The 11,777-nt window shown below is 47.7% G+C and overlaps 1 protein-coding gene across 2 annotated transcripts in view; it reads left to right on the top strand.

The window, feature by feature from the left end:
• Positions 1-321: 321 nt before the first annotated feature.
• dpp (decapentaplegic morphogen) overlaps positions 322-11,777 on the top strand; it is a 90,737-nt gene continuing 79,281 nt past the window's right edge. The window contains exon 1 of one of the 2 annotated variants that reach the window (XM_070521531.1): positions 322-614. The gene's annotated coding sequence lies outside the window, so the exon portion shown is untranslated. Of the gene's footprint in view, positions 615-662; positions 1,252-11,777 lie in introns of those variants that run through there. The other variant, XM_070521530.1, reaches the window with a different exon arrangement.

The following is an 11,777-nucleotide window of genomic DNA, read 5'->3' as shown; positions in this document are numbered from 1 at the left end:
CAGACGGCACCGGAAGGCGTTCGAAAGAGAACTCCCTTTCCTTCCTGGAAAACGGCCGCGCTGCCGCTCGAAAACCGCCCAGCGGGCAGGGTCGTCGGGCTCGTGCGTCTTCGAGAGGGCCGCCGCCGCATCGCCGGTCTCTTGGCGCCGGGGCGGATGCCGAGCGAGCGAGTCCGTCGCTGCTTTTTATCTCGTCCGCCGGCGCTCTCCTTGCGAGGCGGGAAACCTGTTTGTGCAGAAGCGGCGGAGGAGAAGAGATGTGCGTGCGCGCATGCGTAGCCTCCCCCCCACCTCATCGCGTCCTCGTCACTTTTATGTGCGTGCGTGTGGACCAAGTGGCCGCCGAGCAAGCCGCAAACCAAGCTTCGCTTCAAACGGCGAGCCCCGGGAAAAGGTGGAGGAGGTGGACTTCTCCTTCAGCGACGACCGCGAGGGACTTGCCCCGAGAAAAAGAGACCGGCCCCGAAGGACGATGATGCGCCTCCTTCGGAATGAACGCGGCTGACGACCGCGCGCCAACCGCCGCCGCGACGTTGCGACGCAGCAGACGACGTTGAGAGCGGACGACGCAGGGAGCAGACGACACGTCACGGGCGGAAAGAAGAGCACAGCAGGTAACGGTCGCTTGTCTGTCTGTCGTCTGTCACTCGGGAGAGCGGCTGCGGAGACGATGAGCGTCATCGCACCGAGCAGTGGTTTGTGAGTTGGCGCGAAGGCAGAGAGGAGAGGAGAGAGCACTCCGCTTTTTTTTTTTCCTTTTCTTTCTACACGTAGCTTTCGCGTGGCTGCAAAGCGCCCCGCCTGGAGGATGCCGAAGACACTCCTCCCTCTCTCTCTCTTCCATCTCTTTGCTGCTGCTGCTGCTCCAGTTGTGTAACGTCTTTTCTGGGAGTCGAGGCCATCAGCCGCACACGGCCCGTACGTTCGCGTGGTGCTTGTTCAACGGTGGCGTGGCTTAACCACCTACAGAAGCGAAAATGTCGAGTGTTCTTGATGGACCCATTTTGCGTCGTTTCCTGGCGGAAATTCTTTAAGTGTGCGTAAAAAGTAGGTCATCGCCATTTTTTTTTTTTTCATCTTGGAGAAAGCTCGCGCGCACTTTGTGCTGCGCTGTGAAGTGCGCGCGCGAACGACGGATTGGATTACTACGCTGCGCACAAGACGCCGTATTCGTTTGCCTCGCAAAGAAGAGCCTGCGACGGAGACGTTTTCGGTGCATCGCTGCGTCGTCCATAGCTGCAAAGGGCAGCGGTAAGCAAGCCTCCGATTTTTGTTTTTATTTTCCTTATTCGTTCCGGTTCTCTTTGAGGACTCTCGGCTAAGTGCTCACGTGATGGGCTTTTCGAGTTGCCTGACCCGTGCTTGCACTGAAAGTTCAGTGACTTGGCCCACTCTTACGAAAGAGCGAGAAACCGATCCGAAGCAGCTCGGCAAAAGAAGCGACGTAGGCCGCGCGATGATGCCACTCCCACAAGAACCTTGGACGGCCTGTGCGCGAAGCGGTTCGCAGCTGCGAAAAAAAAGGACGCCCGTCCAGGGTCCGTGCGAGGTTCATCGGCGAGGTCCGCTTGCCAGGCGATATGACGCCGTAGCAACAACGGTTAGGCTGCGATACGCTAGGCAACATTGATGATGTGGCCACACGCTTATATATACACAATGTCATGCCTGCCAACTGTTGATTTATCGTACAGCTCGTTTACACCAGTGTCTTAGCGGCACCAATATTACCGATGCTTTCTTTTTTTTGCTGTTTATATGGAGGAAGAATGATTCCAAGATACTAATACAGACGGCCACGGAATTCGCAACGCCTTATATCACGTACCAGCAGTGTCCGCCGCCCTTTATAGACTATGCATAATGGCAGCAGACATTTTTGCAAGGACACTTGATTAAGGCTACCTTCATAAATCGTTTCAAGTTTTGTTTGTGCCGCTGACGGCTGTTTCTCTAGAGCAGAATGCCTGTTCGCAGTGTCTTATATGCAATGAGAATGCACATTAACAGCCAACATCTTAAGTATTCTTAAGTAATATTTAAGTGTGTCCGTGTACTCACGTGGAAGGTCACGAGGCATTTAATTGCAAGGCTTCGTCAGTATCACGAATCCTACAGGGCCTTTGCTTTCGTTTTTTTTTTTTGGACCCCTTCCCCAAAGCAGGCTAAGAAGCCATCCCTCTCTAAATAAATATATTCTATTTTTCCAGTGATGAATCTCGTTCGCGGGCTTTGCGTGAAACGATAAGTTAAACCGCGATCGCTGTGTGCAACTGAGACCACAGTTATTTGTTCGTTTTTTTTTTTTCCTGCGTCTTCGGTGAGTTTGTGCGCGACGTGGAGCCAACGCGCCTGTGACTTGCCATCAAGTTTCACAACTTCCAAGCGCGGAGGCGTCTCGACAGGGAAGAGCTTGTTTAGGCGACAAAGTCAGGCACCTGCTAAAAGACAGCTTGACGCTGGACGCGACACTTGCTCCACCGCGTCACTCGCCAAGAGTCTTCGTAAAAGCAGCGAGGCTCGCTCTGCGTGTGTCCGTCGTGAACGGTTCCCTTCGCGGCAAGTATAGCTCATTTTCTACGGCCTCCTCGTTTGTTTTCCAACTTGCCCCCGTATATCTGCACTCAGAAGTGGTGCGGTCGCCGTCGTGGAAGCCTGTACCGGACGCGCACAGGAAAGCGACCGCACGAGCCGAGCCGCCACCGCAGTTGGCAAAATGCTGGCACGCAGAAGGCACTCGTCGCGGCTGAAGGAAATTGCGAGTGATTACGCAAAGTGAGCGTTGATGCAAAACAAGCTTGCTGGTCTCGCAAAAAGAATATGATGAGAATTGCACAGTACAAAAGGTAACGCGAAACTAGGGGGTCGCCGCCTACGGAGGCAGCAGTGCGGTCTGACGATGGAAATATACGACTCGCTTTCATTGTATCTTGCTTCCATGAACCCACAGGGAATATCGGCGGCTGCCGCAGCCTGCCAGGCCATGCAATGCTCTGGTAGGCGGAAGAAATGCGACAAGTTTTGTGTTACAATTGTGCTGGAGGAAAACGGTTGCTGTCGCTGCACACACGCTATGCTAAACAACAAAGAGCCAGGTTAATAACAAGCAGGAGACAGAAAATAAGAAACTTAGCGCACAAAAGAGCGAGCCAAGATTAGGCGCAAAACTCCGCTATATTTGCATGCAAAATTGCGTTAAAAAGCTGATAAAATCCACTACAAATAGACGATATGCAAAACCGGCAAGTGCGCTTCGCCACACACCTCCTTTGACGTAACCAATATGGCGGACCTTGGTCTAGAATCATTCCCGCCGCCACCCTTTCCCCGCACCGTCCAAGCTTTCAAAACGCGTGCCTCAACTTTACCGGCGCTACTATAGGGAATGCGGCCATATTGGTTACGGCAACATAGCGGTGTGGCATGCTTATGGGCTTTCGCATATCGTCCATTGCAGGAACAATGACCATAAATTGAACTAGTGATAGCGCAAGTATCATCATCAAAATTTTTGAATTACTTGCCTTTAGCAACATTGGAAGAGTGTAACAATACCATAAACAAATACCATTAATAAAAAATGATGACGGGCACTTCTTGTCGCTTTGCATACAGCAAAATATGTTTTAGTTATATTAATAAACTAAAGCTAGTCAGTTAAGAACGAAGCCACAGGGTGCCCAAGAGGAAAACAGAATAGCGGTATCCAGATGTGCAAAGAGTGAGCGAATCTGTCAACTGCACAGTCACCTCTCGATTCCTATTAATTCAGCTCTAGAATTCGATCTTTAGGTAGTCGTTAAGGCCGAATGCTACCGCATCAATACTACGCACAGGAGTTACTTCGGAAGGAAATCCAATTGAGCGACAATAAAGTAATGAAGAAAGCCAATAAAGCGATACTCCGCGAATAAATCTGCTACTGTTCGCCGAGACCACAAGAGGTTTACAACGATTAGTGCAACCGAGAATATTTTCAGCGTGTCAGCGTATATATATGAGCACACACACAAAAAGAAAAGGAAACCGATGCCTTTTAGTGTACGCTTGACGACGACAGCTGTGCCCGCCCGCGGCGACGAAGCCGGCCCACAGTGCCCGGCGAGTTTCGAGCTGCGCGCGTTGCAGCGCATCGGATCGTTCTCACTCTGTAGCTCCCATTTGGCTTTTAATCTTTTTGTTTAGTAGTGTTTCATGCTACTGTTGGTGTGCGTTTATCATTTCATGGTGCTGGAGTGATGCATTCACACAGTTTGCTGTTCCCTTATTTGTGTATTTGGGGCTGCAGAAGTAAGGCTCCTCCATAACGTGCATTGACCAAGTGCAGTTCGTGTTAGATACTGATACGCACCACGAGCTCAAATGAGTGTCGCCTCCATTGGGCAATAATAATATCAATCAATCAATCAATCAATCAATCAATCAATCAATCAATCAATCAATCAATCAATCAATCTTTTATTAAGCGCCTAGAAACGGCTAGGGAGCCTGCACTTAAAAAGTAGCACGTTGGACAAAATGTACAATGAAGACATATGTGGTAGACAAAACAATGCGAAATGGAGAAATAAATAGGGAAACATAAAACTAAGAGGCGGGTTTAAAAGAGAGTTAATCATACAACATGATTATCTAAAATTTACACAAAACACATAATACGAATTCCGAAATACTCGCCTGTCAATACAGGCAGAACACTTCTTACATGTCTTTGGAATCGAGCCGTGGAACAGTCTTTAATGCAACAAGATCGGCCAGAAAATGCAGAATGCTGCCTGGTGTACTTTTGCGGCACGAAAAAGTGCGCGTGATGAAGAAGCTTTGGCCAATGTGTGACACCACACGGACCACCCTGAAGAGCAACAACAAAAGGTCTGACTGATTTCAGAGCGGCGAGTTGAGGTTAAGGGCTGGACTGTGTGTGCGAGTCGCCAGAAAAGGCGGCGCTTGATAAAGCGTGGAACGTCCGTTCGCTTCGGACGCGTTCGACGAATCGGATTTGCGCTTTCCGCCCAAAACTGTACGGAGGCATGCAGCAGAGTACAGTTTCAGAAAGGCAACAGCGGAGCGAAAGTCACGCGGTGCACCCAGAGCGTCGCTTCGCGCGTTTATAACGCGTGAGCTTGGCGTTGGCTGCTCTTCTCAGCATGCGCGTGCCGTTCTTTGCGCTGCTACTCGTTTATTTAATCACACACCAATATCTTCGATTTCATCTACCCTGGGCAATGTGGAGCATCCCGAAATATGTATGGAAATTGCACATGGTGTGTTTTACGGGTATAAGTTAATACCATTGTTTTGGAAGCGGTTAAGAGTAGCTTATTGTTTCTGCACAAGTTTGAGAGTGAAAAAAAAAAAACGTCTTTTTGTCTATGTAGGCGCGAACACTGTTGGCAGTTTGATATAGAAGTCGTCGGCATATAGAAGGAATGAAGAGAGTCGAATTGCAGACGGAATATCGTTTATGAGCAGCAGGAGGACAAGAGGGCCAAGAACAGATCCTCGAACGGGCCGTAGGACCAAAACTAGCGTTCCAAACAACGTGTTTCATGACGGTACTGAATTAACCATTTCAATCAAAACTTCATTAACGCCCTTCTGCCTTCTCCCTCCTCGCAGTGACTTCGAGAACAACAAATGCTAGTGTTATTACCGATAGCATTCACTTCCAGCCTACCAACAAGTATGAAGTGTGTACCGCATTTATTTCCTTAAAGAACAGTGAGGCTTTAGACATCAATACCCTACAACTAGGACCAATTAAGCATTGCATAACTTTTTCCCCTGCGCTTGCTCATGTATTCATCTTAACGCGTCAATCGGGCGTCTTCGCCCAAGCAGTGAAGTATACACTTCGGCAATCTTCAAAGGCGGCACTCCTATGATGGCCCAAGCAACTGTAGGCAGTGTTGACTGTCTTTTCGAAGGGCCTCGAAAAAGTCACACACTGTCCTGCGGTCAATTTCTTTGATAAATTTGGCGCTATAACTTACGCGCAACGTGGATTTAGGAAACATAGACCGACAGAAACAGACATAAAAGGAAAGCATAATAAAAAGCATAGAAAGGAATATCTATACGCTTGCACTATTTATAGACTTTAGTAAGGCATCCGACTGCCTCAGCACAACATCTTATTAGATAAACTGGAGTGTCATGGAATACGTGGTAGATGTTTATATCGGTTTAATCCTACCTAAGCGACAGATCTCAGGTCGTGTATGCGAACGGTCTCACGTCGTCTTTCCTAATGAACAGACTTGGCGTACCATAAGGAAGCGTACTGGAACCGCTTTTATTTAATGTCTTCAGCAATTATATTGCAACAATTCATAGTAAAGCTTAATTCATTATATATGCTGATGACAGCACTGTAGTGCACAACATAACAAGAGAACTTAATGGACTGCTATAAAGGTTATCTACCTGGTCTCGGCTAAACTAAATTGAAATTTAATGTGACTAAAACTAAAATAATTATTTTTCGCAACAAAAAAAGTTACTCTAGTTAAACAATACCATGGCATCTGAAGTTAAAGAAATAGAAATAGTTGACAGTCATAACATTCCTGGCGTGTATACCTCTTCACACCTGTCTTGGGTCATGCACGTAAATTATCTCGGTAAGAAGCTTTCTTCCGCGACAGGGTTTGTATCACGATGTCGTAATGTGATTCCTATAACAGCCAAAGTGCAGATTTACAATGCATTATTATATTATTATATTATTGCACTTTGGTATGGTGTACAACCACCAAAATTAACATACATACAGTTCTTATGTTACAGAAGATAATTCGCTATGTTGGTAGCATAGATTATTATTCGAGCCTCAAAGAAGCAATGCATAAGTATAACGTTATTCCAATTGATAGCCTATACACTTTTTGTTTATTACATACTGTACATCCGTTACAATGCGCTGGGAACTACATAAAACAATTAGCCTCCTCAGAGCGTCGTCGTGTCAATGCGAACGCAAGAAATCCTGTGATATGGTCGGTTTCGTACCTCGGAACACTCTGTAAACATTAGCCGTTAATACATAACCTACCATTCTTGAACAAATACAAAAATATTGAGAATTTCAGTAGGAAAGAACTCCGCTCATACTTTGATCACTTCTATCTGATGGGATTATTATTCTGCCTTTGTATATCGTTATGAGTGTATACTGAACAACCTCTTTCGTTTTCTTAGCAAACGTTAATTGTCTAAATTTCACTCTCATGCTGCGTTGTATAGCTGGCATTAGATTGTTTTATATAGCTAGTATTGATATAATAGTGTAGAATAAAATAAATTGTGTTAAAACTTGTTCAAATGCTGCTAACTCTTCGTGATGAAATAATCGTCCAGTCTTTCCGCTCGTAGGTATTCCGTTCGTGAGTAATTCCAGCTCATATGAGAACTATTGTACATATGCACTCATTGTTTGCTTTGCCGCCTTGTCTGGCCTTTTGGGTCACGTCAAGCTACGTACGTAGCTTCTAGCCCAAGGTGACCGTTCAGCATGTAAACTGGAGAATGAGATTGATTACATTTGATCCTTGAGAAACTCCGCTAGTGACCTCATAGTTAATACACCTCTGTCCATTAATGCCAACGAAGCACGATGTACTGCTTAGGAAATTTGATATTAGGGCAGTGATGAAAGAAGGTACGTCCACTTGCGTGAGCTTTGTAATGAGGAGCGCCAGGCAATTAAACTACATCAAATGCTTTACCTGGCTCCGACGGGATCCACGCCGCCGCGGGAGGCGTGGCTCGCAGCCACGCTCGCCGCCGCGGAGGAGCGCCCCGCTACAAAGCCGTGCTGTTAAATTAATTAAATTATGCTGTGGGGTTCCACGTGCCAAAAAACCGCCATCTGATTACGAGGCACGCCGTAGTGAGGGACTCGGCATTAATTTCGACCGCCTGGAGTTGCTTGAAATGCCCGGCACACGTCTCTTGCACCGCCACCGAAACGCGGCCGCCGATACCCTTGGGCGCGACGCGATCGCCACTCCACGGCGGGTAGCCCCGCTGTCGATCTACTCCAATGTTCTCAGCGCTAACAGGGAATGCAGTGCCTACAGTGTTGCAGTGCCGATTCAAACACTTTTGGCGCGGCGCAGAGGACAGGCCGCCAGTTGGTAAATGCACTTGTAGCACCCTGTTTGTGTACGGTTCACTTTGTGCGGCAGCGCGTGGAACAAGTGCCAAACGCACTGGACACGGCGCGCCTAACCGCCACGCTCGTCAACAGATTTGTCCGTCGGGTGACGCGGTTGTTCGCGGAATGCGCACATCTCACGACGGCGCTCGACCCATCTGCGCCGTGCGGGTTGAACCGCGGCGTGTCCCGCAGATTGCCCGGATGGAAGCCAGCGAGCCGCCACGTGTGGCCTTCCCTGCCGTTGCGTGCACGCTGTTTTTATATTTTCCTCGGAGCGCACCGCTCATCCGTAACGACGGTCTAAACTGCTGTAGTTTGTTTTTACATCGCCTCGTCTTCCCTGCCTCTCCTCCGATGGTCAACTTGGTTCGAGCTCCAAGCAGACGCCGTTGAAGGTTCGCAAAAACCCCTTAGCAACGGGCACTACCCGCGCTACTTCCCGAGCGATCGGGTACGTGCCAGACTTCAGGGTTGCCGAAGACGCTCGGGAAACATGATTTTGGCTTCTAGCGCGAAGTGAAACACGGACACAGAAAGGAGCAGACAGGACGAGCGCTAACTCTCAACTAAATTTTTATTGAAACGAAGAACATATATATAGGTGATTGCAAAAACCGTAGCATCAGAACATGACAATGTAAAAGCATCAGTTAAACACGTCAGTGGGTATGGAAGTCAAAGAACAAAAATTATTTCAGATTAGTACACGTATTGCGAAGGTACTGAAATTCGCAATCTAACAGAGACAACGTAGCATGACTGACGCAAGTGTCTCCTAATCTTTTTATGTGGAAAGCCTCGATAATTTCCCTCGTGGTTTGGCATCTGTGTCTAGAAAGAATTTTTGTGTCTTTAAAGAAAGGTTTGCATCCACAATCGAAACAATGTGCGGCTAAATGTGATGCGTTAGGGTTGTTTAGTGAATGTTTGTGTTCTTTTAGTCTAATGTTAATGCATCTACCACTCTGTCCAATGTAAGCTTTCCCACATTCGAGTGGAATCTGATAAACTATGCCCGTGTTGCAAGGCACTAAAGGGGACACATGTTTAACTCCGCAATCATCTTTTCTTTTTTTGCCTTCCTGTTCAAGTCTCCTATTTATCAAAGGGCACATGTTAGCCAACTTTCGTGGGGCCGAGAAAACGGTACTGACGTCATACCTATTGGCCACATTCCTTAAACCATGGGATAATCTATGTACGTAGGGTACTACAGCAAACTGTGTATCTTTTTTCTGTTTTTCTTGTTTCTTACCAGGGCTTTTTACCCATTCTACAAGTTTTTCGCAGGTTAGTGATAATAGATGCACGGGATAGCTAGCCTTTCCAAGCCTTTCTATCTGTTGTGAAAAACTTTGTTGCATATTGTGCGGACATGATTTAGTAATGGCAGACCTAAGAGTTGAATAAGCTATCCCCTGTTTAACAAGTTTAGAATGGCAAGAAGAAAATTCTAGCAGTGGCTTCTTGGCCCTAGGCGAATAATGCCAACAGACATGCTCATCCTGGAACGTTAAGCACAGATCTAGAAACTGTAATTTGTTGTTGGGCTGCTGAGCACGAGGTCGCGGGATCGAATCCCGGCCACGGCGGCCGCATTTCGATGGGGGCGAAATGCGAAAACACCCGTGTTCTTAGATTTAGGTTCACGTTAAAGAACCCCAGGTGGTCAAAATTTCCGGAGTCCCCCACTACGGCGTGCCTCATAATCAGAAAGTGGTTTTTGCACGTAAAACCCCAAATATTATTATTATTACTTCGCGCTCGGGAAAACCCGGGATAGAACAGTGCTGGAGGGACACCACTGGCGCCACTGAGGTCGGAGCTATACTCGGAAGCAAGGTGTTCACTGAGCGATACCGTGTACACCGTGCCAGACTGCACGAAGGAAGGTTGCTAGAGGTAGAAGCAGCTCTTACACCAAATACATTGCAAAGGCATCAGCTGTGTTCGAGACATCACCATTTTCATCAAGTACACATCAAGTACACTTCGGCGCTCTTTCTGGGAGAATGAGAGCGCGCGTAGCTCCAGAAATATTTTCAACTACCCGTATAGCTAAATTCAACACGTTCAGTGTGGTTGTAGTGATCACCGTTATAAGAAAATTTGCAAAGACAACAAAAGCGTCTGAATTCAAGTTTCCGTTTATCTACACTCACTCTTAAAACGGTTGCACCCTTTGGGGTGTATATTTGTCCCGCAACAATAATCGTCATCTGCCTTGTTTGCGTTTCCTTTCCTGAAAACTCGGCGCTCGCTACTTTCCTGTCGCGAATGCTGCGTCACACTGATAAGGCGCATGCCGTTCGTGACTGGAAAGTGCCGTGCTCGCAGCGTTAAAGAAAGGAAACGAGGGAAGCACGGATGACGATTATTGTTGTGGGACAAGATACGCCCCAAAGGGTGTAAATTTTCCTAAGAGTGCTCTTAGGCAAAAAGTACACCCTTTGGGGTGTACATCTGCCGCACAACGATAATCGCCATCTGCCTTGCTTGCGTTTCCTTTCTTGAAAACGCCGCGCCCGCTACTTTCCTGTCGGGAATGCTATGTCATGCTGATAGCGCGCATGCCGTTCGTTACTCGGAAGTACCGGGCTCGCCGCGTTAAAGAAAGGAAATGCGGACAAGACAAACGACGTTTATTGTCGTGCGGCAAGATACAACGCAAATGGTGTAATATTGCATAGGCCTGCTCGCCCCGCTTATGCACGGTGTTGCGTACTCCACCGTACTGCTGCCGAGAAGTAGCGGCGCCTGCCTATCGAAGCTCAACCGACATTACTCATTGGGTAGCGTGGCGTTGTCGGCGGGCTGCAGGCATCCGGTTGACCATGGCGACCGAGCAAGGGCGAGACGATTTGCTAGTGCGAAACTTGCACGGTTTATTCAAAGGTAGTTGAAAGAAAATAAGAAAAGCATGAAGTATCTCAAAGTACATTTCGGAGCCCCTTAAATTGGCTCTCTACAAGTGCGGGCGGGATCTTGCTTCTGTCGATGTCACGTGACAGGCACAGAGAGAGGGCCCCTCCTCCTGCATTACCGAGCAAGGAAACGAGAAGGCAACCCTCATTTCGACGAATCCTGGTAGAAGGCCCTTTGTGCGCAAGGTGCCTGACGTTGACCCTCGCAGGAGAAGTCAACCCTCTTTTCGACGAATCCTGGTAGAAGGTCGGGCGAAATTCCTGTCGCCACGTGGTGTCAGACGCCAACCCTAACAACGGGCTTTCAGTTTTAGTGCCGCATTCAGTTCTTTTAGGAGAAAACAATGAAGGAACATTCACTTTTTGAGCGGTTTTGTAGGTATGAATATGTGCATGGCCATCTTAAATGATTTTGGTAAACAAATTAACCTGTTCATCAACATCGACTGTCCCGTCTGAGTCAGCGTTTTCAAGATAATGGTACCAGCCAACGTAGTGAAAAGTTGGGCTTTCTGTTGTTATTGTAACGGTCGCTGCATTTCTGTGCTCCCAGAGTTGAGAAACAATTAAAGGAGCGTGAAACTTATCTGGCGCAACCAGATGAACGTTGCTATAGCACGATGCAAGCAGCTAGTATCAAGATCCGTAAGGCAGAGATCCAGAACGTTGTCACAGCAGTCCGCAATGAAGTT

Source organism: Dermacentor albipictus, chromosome 7 (genome assembly GCF_038994185.2).
Source record: "Dermacentor albipictus isolate Rhodes 1998 colony chromosome 7, USDA_Dalb.pri_finalv2, whole genome shotgun sequence".
Lineage (NCBI taxonomy): Eukaryota > Metazoa > Arthropoda > Arachnida > Ixodida > Ixodidae > Dermacentor > Dermacentor albipictus.
The sequence above is the reverse complement of the archived record's forward strand: the minus strand, read 5'-3'. Positions and strand labels throughout refer to the sequence as shown.